The 17,932-nt window shown below is 40.6% G+C and overlaps 1 pseudogene; it reads left to right on the top strand.

The window, feature by feature from the left end:
• The first annotated feature begins 576 nt into the window (after positions 1-576).
• LOC126199881 (5S ribosomal RNA) lies at positions 577-694 on the top strand (annotated as a pseudogene).
• The last annotated feature ends 17,238 nt before the right edge of the window (positions 695-17,932 follow it).

Below are 17,932 nucleotides of genomic sequence, written 5' to 3'. Positions count from 1 at the left end.
CGCAGACATCAACCACTTTGCACAACACTTTAAGCACTTTTTGGACACCTGTGTGATCATGGCTTCCTCCAGACAGACGACCGTGCAGGGAGGTGGCAGACAGTGGGTGCAACAGATTTGGAGGAGCACAGTCTACAGGGTATTGAGACTAACCCTGAGACAAGCTGCAGGCAAGTGGCCCGCCAACATGGCGTACGCTAAGGTACCATTATGTGTATCCTGCATGACAATCGCTGCTATCCCTGTCGCCTGCAACGAGGGCAAACATTGTCAGCAGCGGATTTCCGTCTACGGGAAGGATTTTATCGATGGTCACAATTATACTATTTATGTCATCAGTCCTCTTTACCGACGAAGCAGCCTTTACCAGAACTGGCATCATCAGTCTGCATAATCGTCATCTGTAGGCTGCAGACACGGCACTTGGTCAGACGAACTTTCATTTGTCAGTGCCATTTACCGCGGCAACGATGCACTTCCGAACACCTGTTCACAGAACCTTTTTTCCTCATTTCCACTCAGGAATCCGTCTCTGCAGTTTGTCGGTTTTATTAATGTTCACCCTGTATTTGTCTTGGCAACGGTCTTGCCGCGGTGCATACACTGGTTCCCGTGAGATCACCGAAGTTAAGCGCTGTCGGGCGTGGTCGGCACTTGGATGGGTGACCATCCGGGCCGCCATGCGCTGTTGCCGTTTTTCGGGGTGCACTCAGCCTCGTGATGCCAATTGAGGAGCTACTCGACCGAATAGTAGCGGCTTCGGTCAAGAATACCATCTTACGACCGGGAGAGCAGTGTGCTGACCCCACGCCCTTCCTATCCACATCCTCCTCCAAGGATGACACGGCGGTCGGATGGTCCCGGTAGGCCACTCGTGGCCTGAAGACGGAGTGCTGTATTTGTCTTGCCTCGCCGTTTGGACGTGGACGACGGAAAACCGCGTTAAAACCAGGTCGAGGTTTTCAGATCCCAGTATATTGTCTTTAATCTGAAATATAAAATTTCACTCGTATGATAAATGAAATATGTTTATCTGATTACAAATGTACGTTGAATTACCACTATGTTTTCATTATTTCTTAAAACTAATTTAATATTCTGTTCGCATTGTATTCACATTGAACAGTATTGTGACTTCTTCTTTGACGTCTATGAATGCATTTTGTGCGGTGCAGAATAGTTCGAAGGACTGTCCACAGGATAGGATGACAGTCGCAGACCCCGTTACCCATGACATATTGGACAAGTTGGTGAGACAGTTGACAGTTGTGAACTTCAGGTCATACTTGTTAATTTTCTCCACATTTAGTCTTGCAGCTCAAATTTGAACATAAAACATTGTTTGAGCAGTATCAGTGCTGGATAATAACAATTCTGCTCTAAGCTGTGGTAAAAGAAAAGTTTCATTAATACAGTTATATTAACAAAGATTAGTTACATATAGAACATTTATTTGATTCGTATTGGGGACTTTCAATTCTTACTAGTTCTTGGTTGGTAAGCCTGCATACTGGAAAAGACACACTGCATTACTTATATTTTTAATCAACGTTCCTGTGGATTCGTAAACTAAAAGCACTAGTTAAGCACCTCTGTAGGACAAAGCTATTATCTAAAACATTTAAAGTTTTGTAGTCGATTGCATACGAGTCGACAAACAGAAATACTGAACTGGTTGTTGATGTGAACTGCCATCAGCTGCAGACTCATAACCACTGCATTCGTGTGCTCACTACCGTGTTCGGAACTTCGTGAAGAATTTTCATGAAGCAGTGGTTGCCTACGGATCTATCCCACGACAATATTATACTTCCACTTCAGCAGAGGTAAATGAATTTCACTTCGTTCCCTCTAGAGAGTGGAAAGTCTTTCGTGGTTCAGTTTCACTTTAGAAATCACTCATCTGAGAGTCCTATATCGCAAGCTTTATGAAGATGTCCACTCATATAACAGTACTAAGTTCACTCAAGCACTCAGTTCACACACACTTACATATGCAAAACACGCTTTTCATATACACTTCCACATTTTAACATTCATTCCCACATAGGAACGGATTTATTTCACTTATATCCCCACAGATCAGATTTTTCCTTACAAGTGGTTTCATATTTATTTCACTTACATCGAAGTGGGTCATAGATTTTTCCTTAGAAGTGGTTTCGTCTAGTTACAATATGTTTATTTTATTTATTTCGTATGGGACCAAGGATACATTACTTAGCTTGAACAGCAATGGTGTTGATGGTAACACAATATACATAAAGTACAGATAAAATAAATTAGATTTATTTCTGATTAGGAAAGTCTTAGGTTAAGTCGATAAGATAATATTATCCACAAGAATAAAATATATATTTTTAAAAACACTTGATAAATGACATATAAAAGAAAAAAACGGAATAGCATTCTAAGTTTAAAGAGTGTAAAAGATAGGAAAATTTTCAAATATTTTCAAGCCGGCGGTTATAGGTGGATGTCTAAAGTTTCCATGCAGGAGAACGCATCCTCAGTGACCTCATGTATGCTGGATGCAATTTCGTACAGGACATTCTGTGACTATATGGTGTATTGTTTGTCGCTGGTGTTGACACTCAAACTTGGCACCTGCAGTGATTCCCCACTTGTGCTTCATAAGTTCTGGCATCTTCCGTGCTTGATGCGTATGCAATTTAGGGTGGTCTACAAACTCCTAGGCTGGTAGAATCCATGAGGGGCTCCCTATGGTGTACCCCAGGCAACGTAACTAAGTTATGGCTAAATATTCTACAGATACAGGCTGCTGGACCTCTAACAATTTATAATTGCCTCAGGATATCCCAGATGTTAGAGGATACATATGTATGTAGCAATTGCAGTATGTACCCACTTATTTATCCGTGCCTATTTTCACTTTATTTCAAATTGTTCATCTGCATGGCTGTGTTGGATTATTTATATAACACATTGGTCTGACATTTACACATGAAAGTATTTTTCCCTTCTCGTCAATTCACGGACATGTAGAAATTGAGGACATCGTTGTCTCGCTTTCGGAGCAACAAACCCTAAAATTGCCCTACACGTCGGCACGTAACCCTAAAAAAATAAAAACCGCTTACGCTGAAGGAAAACACAATCCAACGAAAGGCGCAAGAAGAAACTGCTTAAAATAATTACAGGTAGGCATATGTTATATAACCTATGGTCCATACTAACAAATACCGTACTATGAAATTCATACCTTGTAACAAGGAAAGTTATTTTGAATACTAATTCTATATCATATGTGATGAAAATCAGTACCGTAAACGCCGGCTACTTGAGCCCAGATTTCGAAACTGCTGACATTATATTTAAAAAGGGCACAACAGATTTTTTTCACCGACATACATTATATTATTAAACTATCGTTTATTATGGATACTTTAACGTTTAGTACGCATTGTTTGTGGCGGAGTAAATATTTTTATTTTTCTATTTTATTTGGGTTCAAGTTAACCTTACGGTTGGCTTACTTGAACCCAGACTGTAATTCCAATAGATACTACCATTTGAAGGCAGTTTGAGTCCAAGTAGGTTGATGGTTATTTGAATAACATAATTTCTGAACATCCAGTGAACTTCCAAACGTTTATTTTAATGACAAATATTAATTTTGAACATTAATTTTGAACAACACTTTTTAGATATTGTACAAACAATAGAATGTAGAGATATAACAATGTTTAGAGTCCAGTCAAATTTATACAACAAGATATCCTTATTTTTGGCCACCTCCAGGCTTTTAGTGTAGGCTCCACGCAGTCGACTCTAACACCTTCTGCTTCTATAGCGAGGATCACTCCTGGGTATTCCTTCTAGTTCCATTTTACCAGAACAAACTTGCCTATTTTCAGGTCATCTTTCGTTACAGGCCCCGGTGATGGTGCTGATTTGCCTTTGGTTTGGCAAGAAGTCTTAGACAAGTGTCCTATATGTTCCTCGTCACTATTGTGGAGGCTGATGTCGCTGTCACCTCCTGATCTCAAACTGAATGCGTCATCTTCTTCTGACGTGGAGTCTTCCAATTCTTGTTTGTTGGCTTACACCAGCACAGTTAATAGTTAGATTATTTATTTTAGTACTTAATTCCTGTACATTCTGTTTAGTCTGTGGCGTCTTAAACAACTGGGCATCAGACGATAACTGCTTAATTATTTCTGGTATATTTTAATATGCTTCTTTTAAGCCTGTAATTTTGGTAGAAATATTTTCTAGAGCGTTTATTTGCACAGCTAAACCTTTATCTCGTTCTCCCATTCACACATCCCATTCCTTAAATTTTGCTTCTGCCTATGCAGATTGTTTTCAAGCCAAATGTTTGAAATTAGCATCGAATTTTGCATTTTGTTCTTGTGCCAACGGTTTCTTCTGCTAATATTTTGAAATTGGTAGCCGTTGTAGCCATATATTTGTCAGATAATTCAGTCACTGGATTTGATCATATCCCCATTTCAGAAGTACTAGTAGAGACTTGCAATGGGGGTTCCGGGCCAGTTTCAATAGAATGGGTATCTACATCTTTCATGGTCGGATTGGCCGTACTGTCATCACCAAAGTGAGATTCGTCTTCAGTGTTATTTACAGATAACATTTTTGTAATCTTCCCAAATTTAACCGTAACGCAGAGATATAATTATTATTTTTATTTTATAAACTCCCATATTTCGACCATTTATCTACCAAGCATATACCTTAAAATGTAAATTTAAAGAATGGAGTCACACATTTCTTCTTCGCACCAACTATTGCGGCCATCTGACGAATTCTTAAATACAATGCAAACTACAAATGGACACTTTTTTAAAATCTGCAATTAAAAATTTTTTTGCAAAGGTCATTGGTTTTCTGCTAATACCTTAAGGTCCATGACAACAAAATACAAGCATTTCAACAAAAATGCTCTTACCTGTGATTCTTACAATGTAAATTCTCTCCCATTTTTAAATTTTATTTTATTTTAATATTTTCTAACATCTTCTTCATTAGGTTTCCAGTTATAGTTGGTTCTCAATTATTCTTGTTACATGCTCGTTGTTGATTGAGGTACATAGAACAAAAAGAATACAACTGTAATTACAAACAATACTTATGTTGCAACAAGAATCATGGAAAAATGGTGGCCAGTTGAAATTTCCCTTCAAGTTAGTGTAAATTACATCAAAGAAAAAATCCTCCAGATATGTGAGATTTAAAGATACGAATCATTCGAAAGTTTCGGGTACACACGTTTTGTCGCGACATGAAGGCACATTGCAGCAACTATGGGATTGGTTCTCATTACATTTATTAGGGTCTTCAGTAACTACACCCGTTTCCTTCCCTCACTGGATGACCGGCCCAGTCCGATGTGGATCATTTCCGTTATTGCCCATTGACTGTTTTCACTGTGAAATTTCGATACAGTTCCCACACCACTAAAGTGTAAGAAAAGAAAGAAAATTAAATTATTGGACTTTGTCTTTACAAACATACGTTCTTTCTCTGATAAAAATGATGAACGAAAGAGCCAATACGAAGCTCGAATTGCTTCGTCATTGAGCAATGAGCTTCGCAATCCCTGTTGAAATCGGCCTCCTGCGAAATAATAACTTACTTTGCGTGTTGAGGATATGTATATAAATGCCCCTACACAATTAACTAAGTAATTATTAAAGAATGCCTTTACATGAGCGAGACTTATACTACCAACGAATACGGACGAACAGAATCAAGTGATACAAATCTTTTGGAAGATACCGTACATGATAACGATATGCAAACAGTATTCACTGTGTGATGAGCCAAATTAACAATCGCCTGGGATATTTAATTTGTCCAGTATGAAATCGTAACTGGGGTCCTAAGTCGGAATCTGACTAGAGTTAAATATTCTGCCGCTTTGGCTCCGTTAACTAAACAGTTGAATCAAAACTAGCAATTGCAAACAGTAAATGATTGTTATGGCTTCACACAGCAATTTAAGAACTTCACACGATGCATAATTATTGACAGTAAATTAGTATAGTTTTATATCAATACTCAGTGAAATAAAACATTGATCACTGATTTAAAAACGTAATACATTCTTGAGATAACATTACAGGCACTGTGCCTCGTAAAACTAATTTTCCTAAAAATGTGCATAATAATCAACGATAAATTCAGTAGACCTTGCCTGGGACAACCGTAAACGGGTCAGTTCAGAATGGATGCAATAAAAAGACTGACTCTTTTACAAATCGTAGTTGCTCATTATTAGGAGACATCCAGAAGTGGATTATGTGAAGTTCATTTTGTTGCATGGTGATGGTTGCGCGTGTACACCGCATCCACATTAGTATTGTATTTCCCCGAATGCTATGTATAATACGTGGCACCTCGGATGTTGTTTACAGTATGCATACCACAGACTTTTTTCCAAAACTATTCATAAAAGGGATTTTGTCTTTCTTCTTTCCGTCCTCCTATCACTCAGTTACAGTTTAAGATTATTATACGGTCTTCTACATTTTAACATTTTAGTGGTGAATAAAGAAAACGTCTCTACCTGGAGCGTTACAGGTTTCTTATTTGTTTGCAGTATGCGGCTTTGGACTTGTGCGATTATAAACATGATGGTCGTCCTTCCCTTCAACCAGTAGATAGCTGCATTGTTTCGTATTTGTAAGTTGTACATGCACTATCTGATTAAAAGTACATGGTGTCGCGTAATCCCCTTTTTACTTTATATGCAGGTTATATGGCATAATATTTTAATTAATTTATATTGCTTAGTGATGCGAGCACGACAGATAAAATACGATTCTCAATATTAGTTTCTGCAGTTGAAAATATTTTAACATTATGCGCTTTGACCTATTATGTGGGGAAACGCACAACACTGAAAGATTTCCTGCTGTGGACGTACGATCTTTAATCTGCAAACTATTTTTATATTACACTGTTCTGGCTTGTTAGATATGGAGCATGGTATCATTACCGTAACTAATTATAGAATAAAAAAAGTTCCCTTCGCTACTTTCATCTCTTGAATGCACTGAAAATTACTCTTATTACCTGTACGTAAGTTACAGTATGTTATGTTCTCTAAACGTGAAAGCTGCAGTGGATTTTTTTTATATATGAACACGACTGACGTGAGAGCATGAAACTAAAACAAAAAAATAAAATTTGATTTTTATGTTATTAGCCAGAACAGGTTTTGCACAGCAGTCTTTGATCACTCACAAGTAAAATTTTATAACTCGTGAATTATTTTCGTAACTGATAACATAATGGCAGCTGCCCATGTCCACCTGAAAATGACATAATAAAATCCACAATTTCCCTCTGAAGTCTCCAGGAAGCTGAAAGAATTAATTTTAATGTTACCGTTACCTGCCCGCTATACTGCGGGAAAACTGCTTTCATTCGATTTAATTTGAATTCGCTGCGGCAGTGGCTCCCGCCATCGCTGCACGGCTCTGAGTCATTAAAAATTCCTAATATGCTGAAAACGGCTAAGAATGTGGGATGAAATCTTGGGCAAGCTAGCAATAATTTATTACAGGTAATAATTTTAATAATTTCTGTATTCAAAAAATCAACATAAATTGAAAGTACACACCTTTTACAAATATCAGCAGCCAATGGCGTCTTTCTCGATCAAAGGACAAACGAAGGCTACCTAAGCATTCTTACAACTACGGCTACATGAAGACAGAAACAGTAATGTTTTAACCTCCACTTTTTATAGGCAATTTAATGTGCATCTTCGTAATTATTTTTAATTATCATTGTCTGCTTCGATACATACATTCGGCGACCACAGACGTTATTTGTGAAATATAGATACGTAAATATTGCACAAACATAAAAACGAAAAATTGTTATTTCCTTTTATACATAATCTACAACCATTCATACAGTAATGAAATAATAATAATACAGATAAATGTTTATTTTTATTATTTTTTATATTATAAAGATTTTGTAAATGTCTTGCAAGGAGACGTCACAATAGACATCCATTATTGGGTATTACAGGGGCTGTTCAGAAAGTAATGTCCGATAGATCGTGAAATAGAAACCACATTGAATGTCAAAAATGTTGTATTTGCAACAGTTATCTACACTCTGCAGCTACTTCTTTACATAGTCTGCACTCAGACTGAGACATTTGTCGTAGCGTCGTACCAACTTTCCAATATCCACGCCATAGAAGGCAGCCGCCGAAGCTTTCTGCCAAATCTCTATGCTGATCTGCAGCTTGTTGTCTGTGCCATAACGTTTTCTTCATAGCCAGCGGATCATGTGAGCATAGGAGAAAATATGCTTTGTATTGTGCGTTATCAAACTTTTCCCATCAAAAACGGTGCAGAAGCAGCCTCATTGCCCCTGTAGTGTGCGGCCAAGAATTGTCATGAAGAAGAAAATGCATGACAGGTACGTTGTGCGGGCTGCATGAAATCAGGCGAAATCTTTCATAAGCACTCATACTTGGCAGGAGAGACTATTTTCTACGCATGTTTACATGCTCACCGTGCGCTCAGAACTGGAAAGAGCGACATGACGCGATCGATGGACATACTAGAGACATTGTTGAACACATTTATGCAAAGCTACATTGGAGTTTCACTGTGGTTTCCATTTCGAGATCGATCGGACCTTACTTTCAGAACAGCCTTTGCATTTTAGGGTCTGCTCACACTCCAAGTACTGGGAACGCTCTCAGTGAGATGTCTGAATGTCTGTGGAAGTATGGCAGACTATTCTGTATCGAAAGCCGAAACCGGGGAAGGTAGTGACGCCAGACCCTGGGGTCTGCAACGAAGCCGACGTTCTAACTCATTCCAAATGTGTACCACTGAGCTTAGGTCAGTACTCTGGACAGCCAAACCATTTCAGGAATGTTATTGTCCTCAAACCATTGACTCACAGATGTTTGCTTTGTGACTGCATGCATTGTCATGATGATACAAAGACTCATCGTCTCCAAACTGTTTGTCTACTGTACTCAGTTCACAATGCTGTGAGAGTGTTCATATTCTCCCGAATTTAGTGTTTTCTTTGGGGCAGTAAGGGGAGGACTCCCTGAGAGTTCTACTTTTTCCAGTTTTTTCCAGAAGAAAAGCCACCTTAATAAGTAAATGATGTCTGCCCGGTTTTGGTTTCGCTGTGGATGTTCCTTCGCACCTGGACTTGACAGCCACACCACCAGTGGTCGACTCAGTCAGTCTGTCCCTGATGGATTAGTCACTCAGGCGGCGTCCAGTGATTTGTCCACAGTCGAAGTCTGTGAGTCGTCCTGATCGACCCCTTCTGCTGTTCAAAAATGGTTCAAATGGCTCTGAGCACTATGGGACTTAACATCTCAGGTCATACATAACCTAGAACATAGAACTACTTAAACCTAACTAACCTAAGGACATCACACACATCCATGTATGAGGCAGGATTCGAACCTGCGACCGTAGCGGTCGCGCGGTTCCAGACTGAAGCGCCTAGAACCGCTCTGCCACACCAGCCACACCAGCCGGCAATGTTTGATCATTTTTATTTTGGATGGAGCCAGTGTCATGGTCATCTTTTTGAACGATACTGCCGCCATTTGACTGTAATATTATTTTTATTTTAATGTTATATGATCCAGATTCCAGTCTGTGGCCATTCTCAGGTACAAAAACTTATTTACATGTCAAAAGGCATCATACTGGTATGAAGGACTTGTATTTCATACGAGTCTTATGTCTTTTGGCATATAAATAAGTTTTTGTACCTTAAATCTGCATTGCATAGCAATAAAATAAAAATTATTACAGTCAAATGGAGTCAGCATAATTAAAAAATGTTTTGTTTGCTAACGTCTGGCTACATCTTCCAGCTACTTCTCTGTATAGTTGCTGCTCCCACTTATACATTAATGTGTTAACAACTTTCCAATACCCTCGTCATAGAAGGCAGCCGTCTGTGATTTCCGTCAATTGCCTATGCTGGTCTGCAGATCGTTGCCTTTGCCAATATACTGTCTTCATAGCAGCAGTTCATGTGAGCAGCGATTAACATGGGAAGGAGCCAACTCTGGGCTGTATTGTCTGCTGTCAAACACTTCCACCGAAAGCACTGTTAGAGCGTCCTCGTTGCACCTGCAGTGTGCGGATAAGAATTGTCATGAAGAAGGAAACCCATGACAGTTATGTTATGTGGGCTGCATGAAATCAGGCGAAATCCGTCAGCAGCACTGCACACTTGGCGGGAGACATTATTTTCTAGGCATTTCTATGCTCTCTTTCTGCACTCAGAACTAAAAAGTGCGATGTGATGCGATAGTCGGCCTTACTAGAGACACTGTGCAGCACATCTGCACAGAACTTCACTGGATGTTCACTGTGGTTTCCATCTTTTACCGATCGGGGGTTGAAAAAAATAGCCCTCCCACCGGATGGTTATAGCTAAATTGACGGTGTTCCGAGCGCTGCAGTGCGGGCTGTATACATCGCAGGTCTCTGGAACATCATAGATATGTTCATTAATCGGTGCACTCAAAGGAGTATGCTGAAAAAAAAATAGTTCCACGTTGTACCATCAGGTGAAAATACGGCGCTCTAAGCGGTGAGAATGTGAAATGTTTCCTGTTTTGACGTCACTATGCTGTTTGTTGCTTGGCGATGTGTGTTGTTTCTTTTGTGAAGTAATTGTTGGTGTAAAAGGTTAAGAAGACTGAAGTGTTCCGCTATGCATTAGCAATGGCTGTCGAGAACAAAGACCGTGCATTTTTAGTAAAATTGTTTTGTTAGAACGGCAACAAAATCAGCGTTCTATTGCGAGTATATCGCTGACAGAAACATTGTTTTTATAAAGGATGGGGCCCCTGCACGCCCACACCAACGTGGTGACCAAACCAAAAGTTCTACTGTCACCTCCGTATAACATGTTAGTTTTGGAATCAGGAGTCACAGGATGCGGGCTGTGATGTTATCCATGCGTCTGGGTAAGATTACTCATTAACATGGTCCATCAGGAGATAGAAAGTGGACGAAAGCGATCGAAGAGTAGCGGTTGTAACGGCAGAGGAAAAAAAGTGCCAAGGCAAGCGTCAAAGGAAAAAAACCTCTGCGACAGTAGGACGGGTAGTAAGGGCAGTAGCGGCTTGCTAGCTGCGACAGTGCATGCAAGGTGTGGTTATGTTAGTTCGAGGTATCGTGCATCTTTACCTTTGTCGTTGCGGAAGCTCGTTGTGGGGCTTGCTGCAGTTGCTGCGTCCCTGTAACAGTTCAAGGTCGTCATACATTAGTAGGCGATCGGTCATAGATCGGCTCACAGTGTGGGGGGTGTGAGTGGCTGGTTTGCGTGCTGTGTACAGTGCGGTTTCCTTGCAATTGCCTGTTTTTCGGCGGGTCGAGCATCTGGGATTACCAGTAGTAGCTGTGTTGCAGGGACTCACCAGTACTGTCGTGTTAGCGTGCTATGGACCATAGATGTTTAGTTCCTTGCCAATAGTGTCTTTGGTCTATTATGTTTCCATCTATAGTTGTGGTCGTAGTTACCCAGAGAAAGGATAAACAGGTTGCGAGAGTGTCTCGTGTTATTGTACAGTCGTGTGGATAGTTTCCCCATGTCCATATATGGGCTAAAGAATATGATGGAGAAATTTGAAAAAGAGAACAGTTCGCCGGTGTAGGAGTGATAGAGAGGCAGCCCATTTCCATGGCAACTGTTGACGAACTTGCTGCACATGCAGCCGGACCGTGCAGCACATGCGTCAAATTCTGCAGCCAGTGCTCGAGCTGTGTCACCGGCCTTGTCTCTCCCCTGATCAACAGTGTAATGTTGATGCATTAAGTTGTTCTGAAAGCGGTGTTGACATTCAAGACAATAAAAGCGGGTTAAAAGCTGTGAGCCATCTGGGGAAGTTAACCTTGCATTACTGAGCAAACTGTTTCACCAGGTATCCAGTCTGGCTTATCAAATACCCAACCAGACTAACGTTAATTATAATCTTTTAATAGTCATCTTACGACAACCGGTGATATATATATAAAAAGAGAATTTAAATAAAAAGAAATAAATCAGTTTATATTTGGACATTTATTTTAACATTTAACATTGTTCCGTTACAATTTCAGCATATTAAACTTGATGCATAACTAAATTGGTGCCTTATTTAGGATTGTGAAAATGTGAGTTTGTAATCTTGTTGTTGTTGTTGTTGTTGTTGTGGTCTTCAGTCCTGAGACTGGTTTGATGCAGCTCTCCATGCTACTCTATCCTGTGCAAGCTTCTTCATCTCCCAGTACCTACTGCAGCCTACATCCTTCTGAATCTGCTTAGTGTATTCATCTCTTGGTCTCCCTCTACGATTTTTACCCTCCACGCTGCCCTCCAATACTAAATTGGTGATCCCTCGATGTTTCAGAACCTGTCCTACCAACCGATCCCTTCTTCTGGTCAAGTTGTGCCACAAGCTCCTCTTCTCCTCAATTCTATTCAATACCTCCTCATTAGTTATGTGATCTACCCATCTAATCTTCAGCATTCTTCTGTAGCACCACATTTCGGAAGCTTCTATTCTCTTCTTGTCTAAACTATTTATCGTCCATGTTTCACTTCCATACATGGCTACACTCCATACAAATACTTACAGAAACGACTTCCTGACACTTAAATCTACACTCGATGTTAACAAATTTTTCTTCTTCAGAAACGCTTTCCTTGCCATTGCCAGTCTACATTTTATATCCTCTCTACTTCGACCATCATCAGTTATTTTGCTCCCCAAATAGCAAAACTCCTTTACTACTTTAAGTGTCTCATTTCCTAATCTAATTCCCTCAGCATTACCCGACTTAATTAGACTACATTCCATTATCCTGTTGATGTTCATCTTATATCCTCCTTTCAAGACACTGTCCATTCCGTTCAACTGCTCTTCCAAGTCCTTTGCTATCTCTGACAGAATTACAATGTCATCGGCGAACCTCAAAGTTTTTATTTCTTCTCCATGGATTTTAATTCCTACTCCATACTTTTCTTTTGTTTCCTTTATTCCTTGCTCAATACACAGATTGAATAACATCGGGGATAGGCTACAACCCTGTCTCACTCCCTTCCCAACCACTGCTTCCCTTTCATACCCCTCGACTCTTATAACTGCCATCTGCTTTCTGTACAAATTGTAAATAGCCTTTCGCTCCCTGTATTTTACCCCTGCCACCTTCAGAATTTGAAATAGAGTATTCCAATCAACATTATCAAAAGCTTTCTCTAAGTCGACAAATGCTAGAAACGTAGGTTTGTCTTTCCTTAATCTTTCTTCTAAGATAAGTCGTAGGCTCAGTATTGCCTCACGTGTTCCAACATTTCTACGGAATCCAAATGATCTTCCCCGAGGTCGGCTTCTATCAGTTTTTTCATTCGTCTGTAAAGAATTCGCGTTAGTATTTTGCAGCTGTGACTTATTAAACTGATAGTTCGGTAACTTTCACATCTGTCAACACCTGCTTTCTTTGGGATTGGAATTATTATATTCTTCTTGAAGTCTGAGGGTATTTCGCCTGTCTCATACATCTTGCTCAGCAGACGGTAGAGTTTTGTCAGGACTGGCTCTCCCAAGGCTGTCAGTAGTTCTAATGGAATGTTGTCTACTCCGGGGGCCTTGTTTCGACTCAGGTCTTTCAGTGCTCTGTCAAACTCTTCACGCAGTATCGTATCTCCCATTTCATCTTCATCTACATCCTCTTCCATTTCCATAATATTGTCCTCAAGTACCTCGCCCTTGTATAGACCCTCTATATACTCTTTCCACCTTTCTGCTTTCCCTTCTTTGCTTAGAGCTGGGTTTACATCTGAGCTCTTGATATTAATACAAGTCGTTCTCTTTTCTCCAAAGGTCTCTTTAATTTTCCTATACGCAGTATCTATCTTACCCCTAGTGAGATAAGCCTCTACATCCTTGCATTTGTCCTCTAGCCATCCCTGCTTAGCCTGACAATCCTGTCAATCTCATTTTTGAGACGTTTTTGTTCCTTTTTGCCTGCTTCATTTACTGCATTTTTATATTTTCTCCTTTCATCAGTTAAATTCAATGTATCTTCTGTTACCCAGGAATTTCTACTGGCCCTCGTCTTTTGACCTACTTGTTCCTCTGCTGCCTTCACTACTTCATCCCTCAAAGCTACCCATTCTTCTTCTACTGTATTTCTTTCCCCCATTCCTGTGAACTGTTCCCTTATGGTGTCCCTGAAACTCTGTACAACCTCTGGTTTAGTAGGTTTATCCAGGTCTTACGGAACACATCAAATATGGAGCCAAGACTTGGGGACTGCATACAACACTGCATTCATAAAATAACACTCGAAGAATGTTGAAACATATGCAAGAGGAAATTAACCACAACCAACCGATTCAATTTTCACCCAAAGAAGTTACATTCAGAGCGCAATCCTGTCCGTCATGAAATTACCACACACTGGTATACTAAATTCATACTAACTCTCTGTGAAATCTTCCCGAAAAGAATAGCCGAGGTCTACTTTGATGATTACACCACATGCTTCATGGGGTCAACTTGGTTTAAGCAAAGAGTGTAACTGCACAATAATTTTGATAATTAAAATAAATTACATCGAAACGCAATTTACAAAAGAAAAACCTCCAACTGGTTACTATCGTCTTACTATTAACCTGATGGGTCAAACAATTGTATAAGCACGTGGTACTGGTCTCACAAAGTACACCCCACGTGGGTTGAACGTAAAGAAAAGTTGCTATATTGAAAAATATTGTCAAGACGAGAAGTTATAATCTCACGCACATTCGCATTTAAGATTGATGATCTTAGTTAGAGTTACGGATCATGAACATGTGGTTCCACTTTGCTCACAAAGTAGTGACAAAGCAACTACTGGAAGATATTCTGAACTTCACACTCGAATTACACTGCATTGCAATTTAAGATAACATAAGATATTTTAGATCTAAACCTGAAATAAAGGTGATTAAATTTTCAGTTATGCTGAACTTAAGACATCCATTGTCCTACAGACTTAGCAGAGACGCGCTTAGCCGGAGATCTTACCACTTCAGACGCTCGCCATGGACAGACTGGCGTGGGCCCCTACCGAGTGTGCTTCACAGATACAAACGGAAGTGACCAGAGAGGCAGCTTCCTATACAACATGACAAGGGACAGACAGGACCATACTAAGAAAAGAAACCTCTTTGCTTTTAGAAAGCGTAGCTACCTGTTCCGACGTTGGTCCTACTGTTCTCTAGCAGACAGGCTTGTCTGCTACCATCAAGCATGCAACTAGAAATACATTTGCTCATTCATCCTCTCACACAGAAGCGAAGGGGGATGACAGTATCTTATCATATACAGTATATAAAAGAAAGCGGATGTAGGTTCTGTATGAGACTGTGTCATGAATTACATATAAACTGTGTTTTAAAGTGTAGTAGTGTGACAGATCGTTCTTGATTACGTGTAAAAGTAACACGTTCCACTGCTCAGTGTCCTCCCAGATAGAGTCAGAAACACCACAGTAAATTTAGAAGTGGAATGTATCCCGTAAATGACAACAGATTTAAGAAATTAACATGAAAGGAATATAACAGAGACCTTTCATCAGTTCAAGAGATTTTTCGGTGCATTTTAGACTGGCATCACTACAAAATTCAGAATGTCCAGCAAATAGGCTACAACGTCGTGACTTCGTTCAAGTGGTTGAAATGGCTCTGAACACTATGGGTCTCAACTGCTGAGGTCATTAGTCCCCTAGAACTTAGAACTAGTTAAACCTAACTAACCTAAGGAGATCACAAACATCCATGTCCGAGGCAGGATTCGAACCTGCGACCGTAGCGGTCTTGCGGTTCCAGACTGCAGCGCCTTTAACCGCACGGCGTGACTTTGTCCTTCGTTTTTGGCACACGTGGAAAAGGATGACATGTGGCTGGAGAATATTCTTTGGATGAACGCACCTCATTTTACTTTGCAAGGTGCCATGAATGCACAGAAATGTCACATTTGTGGCTCTTCTCTGCAACATGATGTGCCGGAACATCCACTACGCTCATCTTACCTGACTGTGTAGTGTGATTTGACAAAATTCTTCATTCTAGCCGTTTTTCTTCAATGAGATGACACCTCGCGAGCCATTTGGATGTGCAGTGTCATTTGCTTATTAAAAAATGGTTCAAATGGCTCTGAGCACTATGGGACTCAACTGCTGAGGCCATTAGTCCCCTAGAACTTAGAACTAGTTAAACCTAACTAACCTAAGGACATCACAAACATCCACGCCCGAGGCAGGATTCGAACCTGCGACCGTAGCGGTCTTGCGGTTCCAGACTGCAGCGCCTTTAACCGCACGGCCACTTCGGTCGGCATTTGCGTATTAAAAGGACCTCCTTGTCCATCATGTGATTCCATCTTTGCAAGAACGCGACTGTGTACACGCCACTATTTTCAGGTAAGATGGGGCCACACCACATGTCACTTGCCAGATGAAGGATCTGCTTCGAGAAGCCTTCGGTAACGAGCACGTCGTCCCTGGCCACCCTCAGGATGTGTGGCCTTCCAGGCACCCAGACCTAAATCCGTGTAACTTCTTGTAGAGGGCAGTGGCAGCTGTTGTGGAAAAGCACAAGAGCACGTGAACAGCCTATCTTTTGACACCTTGCGAATTTATTGGTTATTTTTCTTTGAATGTTGTTAAACGCTTTGCAGAGGCGGTAATCTGAAATACGCAGAACTAAAAGTACTCCTCTAGACCCATTAAATTTGTCATCAGGGTCGCGAGCACACCTTGGTTTGTGTACATTTTAATGAGCTTTTGCGCATGCGCAACTGGCGTGACGTAATTGCCTTATGGGTGAAATACATAGGGACTTGATAACCAATATGCACGGTTCATGGCGAGCACAGCTAGTCAATACCAGTCAACTACGAGTTTACGTCAATGCCACCAGGTGGTAGCACTCTGCAGCAGACTTTTATTCCAGTTCGTTTGGGACAAATCCCACGAGACGGTACCACAATCCTCAGATGTGCCAATTCGATCACTATATAGTAAATTAGATCGGACGTAAGTACACGTTACAGTTATTCTGATAAAAAGCCTATTTCGTGGCATTCTGTACGAAGTATAATACATAAAATTATGGGTTTTATCGTACAGTAATCCACTTGTAGCGCTGAAAACCGTAAAGTTTGAGACTGTAGAATTTATTATGCTTCTGACACTTATTGATCTTATGGTGGGTCATGTTTATCTGTACTGTAAGCCCACATTTTATACCAGAATTGGAACTCAAATAGTGGCAACTACTTATTCACAACCGATACAAAATGGTTACATGTTTGCACCTGTTACTGTCCTTCAAAGTAGTCACCAGCGTTGTGTAGAACCCGTTGCCAGCGATGTGGAAGGCGTAGTATACCGTTAGCAGAGCCTGTTCTGTTGATGGTGCGAATGGAGCGATCTACTGCCTGTCGAATCTCTAGAACAGTTCTGAAGCGAATGCCACGAAGTGGTTCCTTCATCTTCGGAATCAAATCAAAGTCACAACGACTTAAGTTCGGGGAGTATGGTGGATGGTATAGTACTTCCCAGTCCCATCGACCGAACAGAGCAGCCACAGCTTGAACTGTATCCACCCGCGCATTGTCGTGCAAAATGATGGGTGGGACGAGCAGAAAGTGTCGCCCATAAAGCTGGACGCAGGTGATGCTACAAAAACGAACAGTAATACTGTGCATTGATGGTCTGCCGTGGAGGAACGTAATGCGTTAGGATCACACCATCACAGTCGTACAAGAGTATCACCATAACTTCAGACCGCTCCATTCGCAACATCAGTAGAACAGGCTGTGCTAACGGTATACTACACCTTCCACAACGGGTTCTGCACAACTCTGGTGACTACTACTATTAAGGACAGTAACAGG

Source organism: Schistocerca nitens, chromosome 8 (assembly GCF_023898315.1).
Source record: "Schistocerca nitens isolate TAMUIC-IGC-003100 chromosome 8, iqSchNite1.1, whole genome shotgun sequence".
NCBI lineage: Eukaryota > Metazoa > Arthropoda > Insecta > Orthoptera > Acrididae > Schistocerca > Schistocerca nitens.
This window is presented reverse-complemented; position numbering and strand designations above follow the sequence as displayed.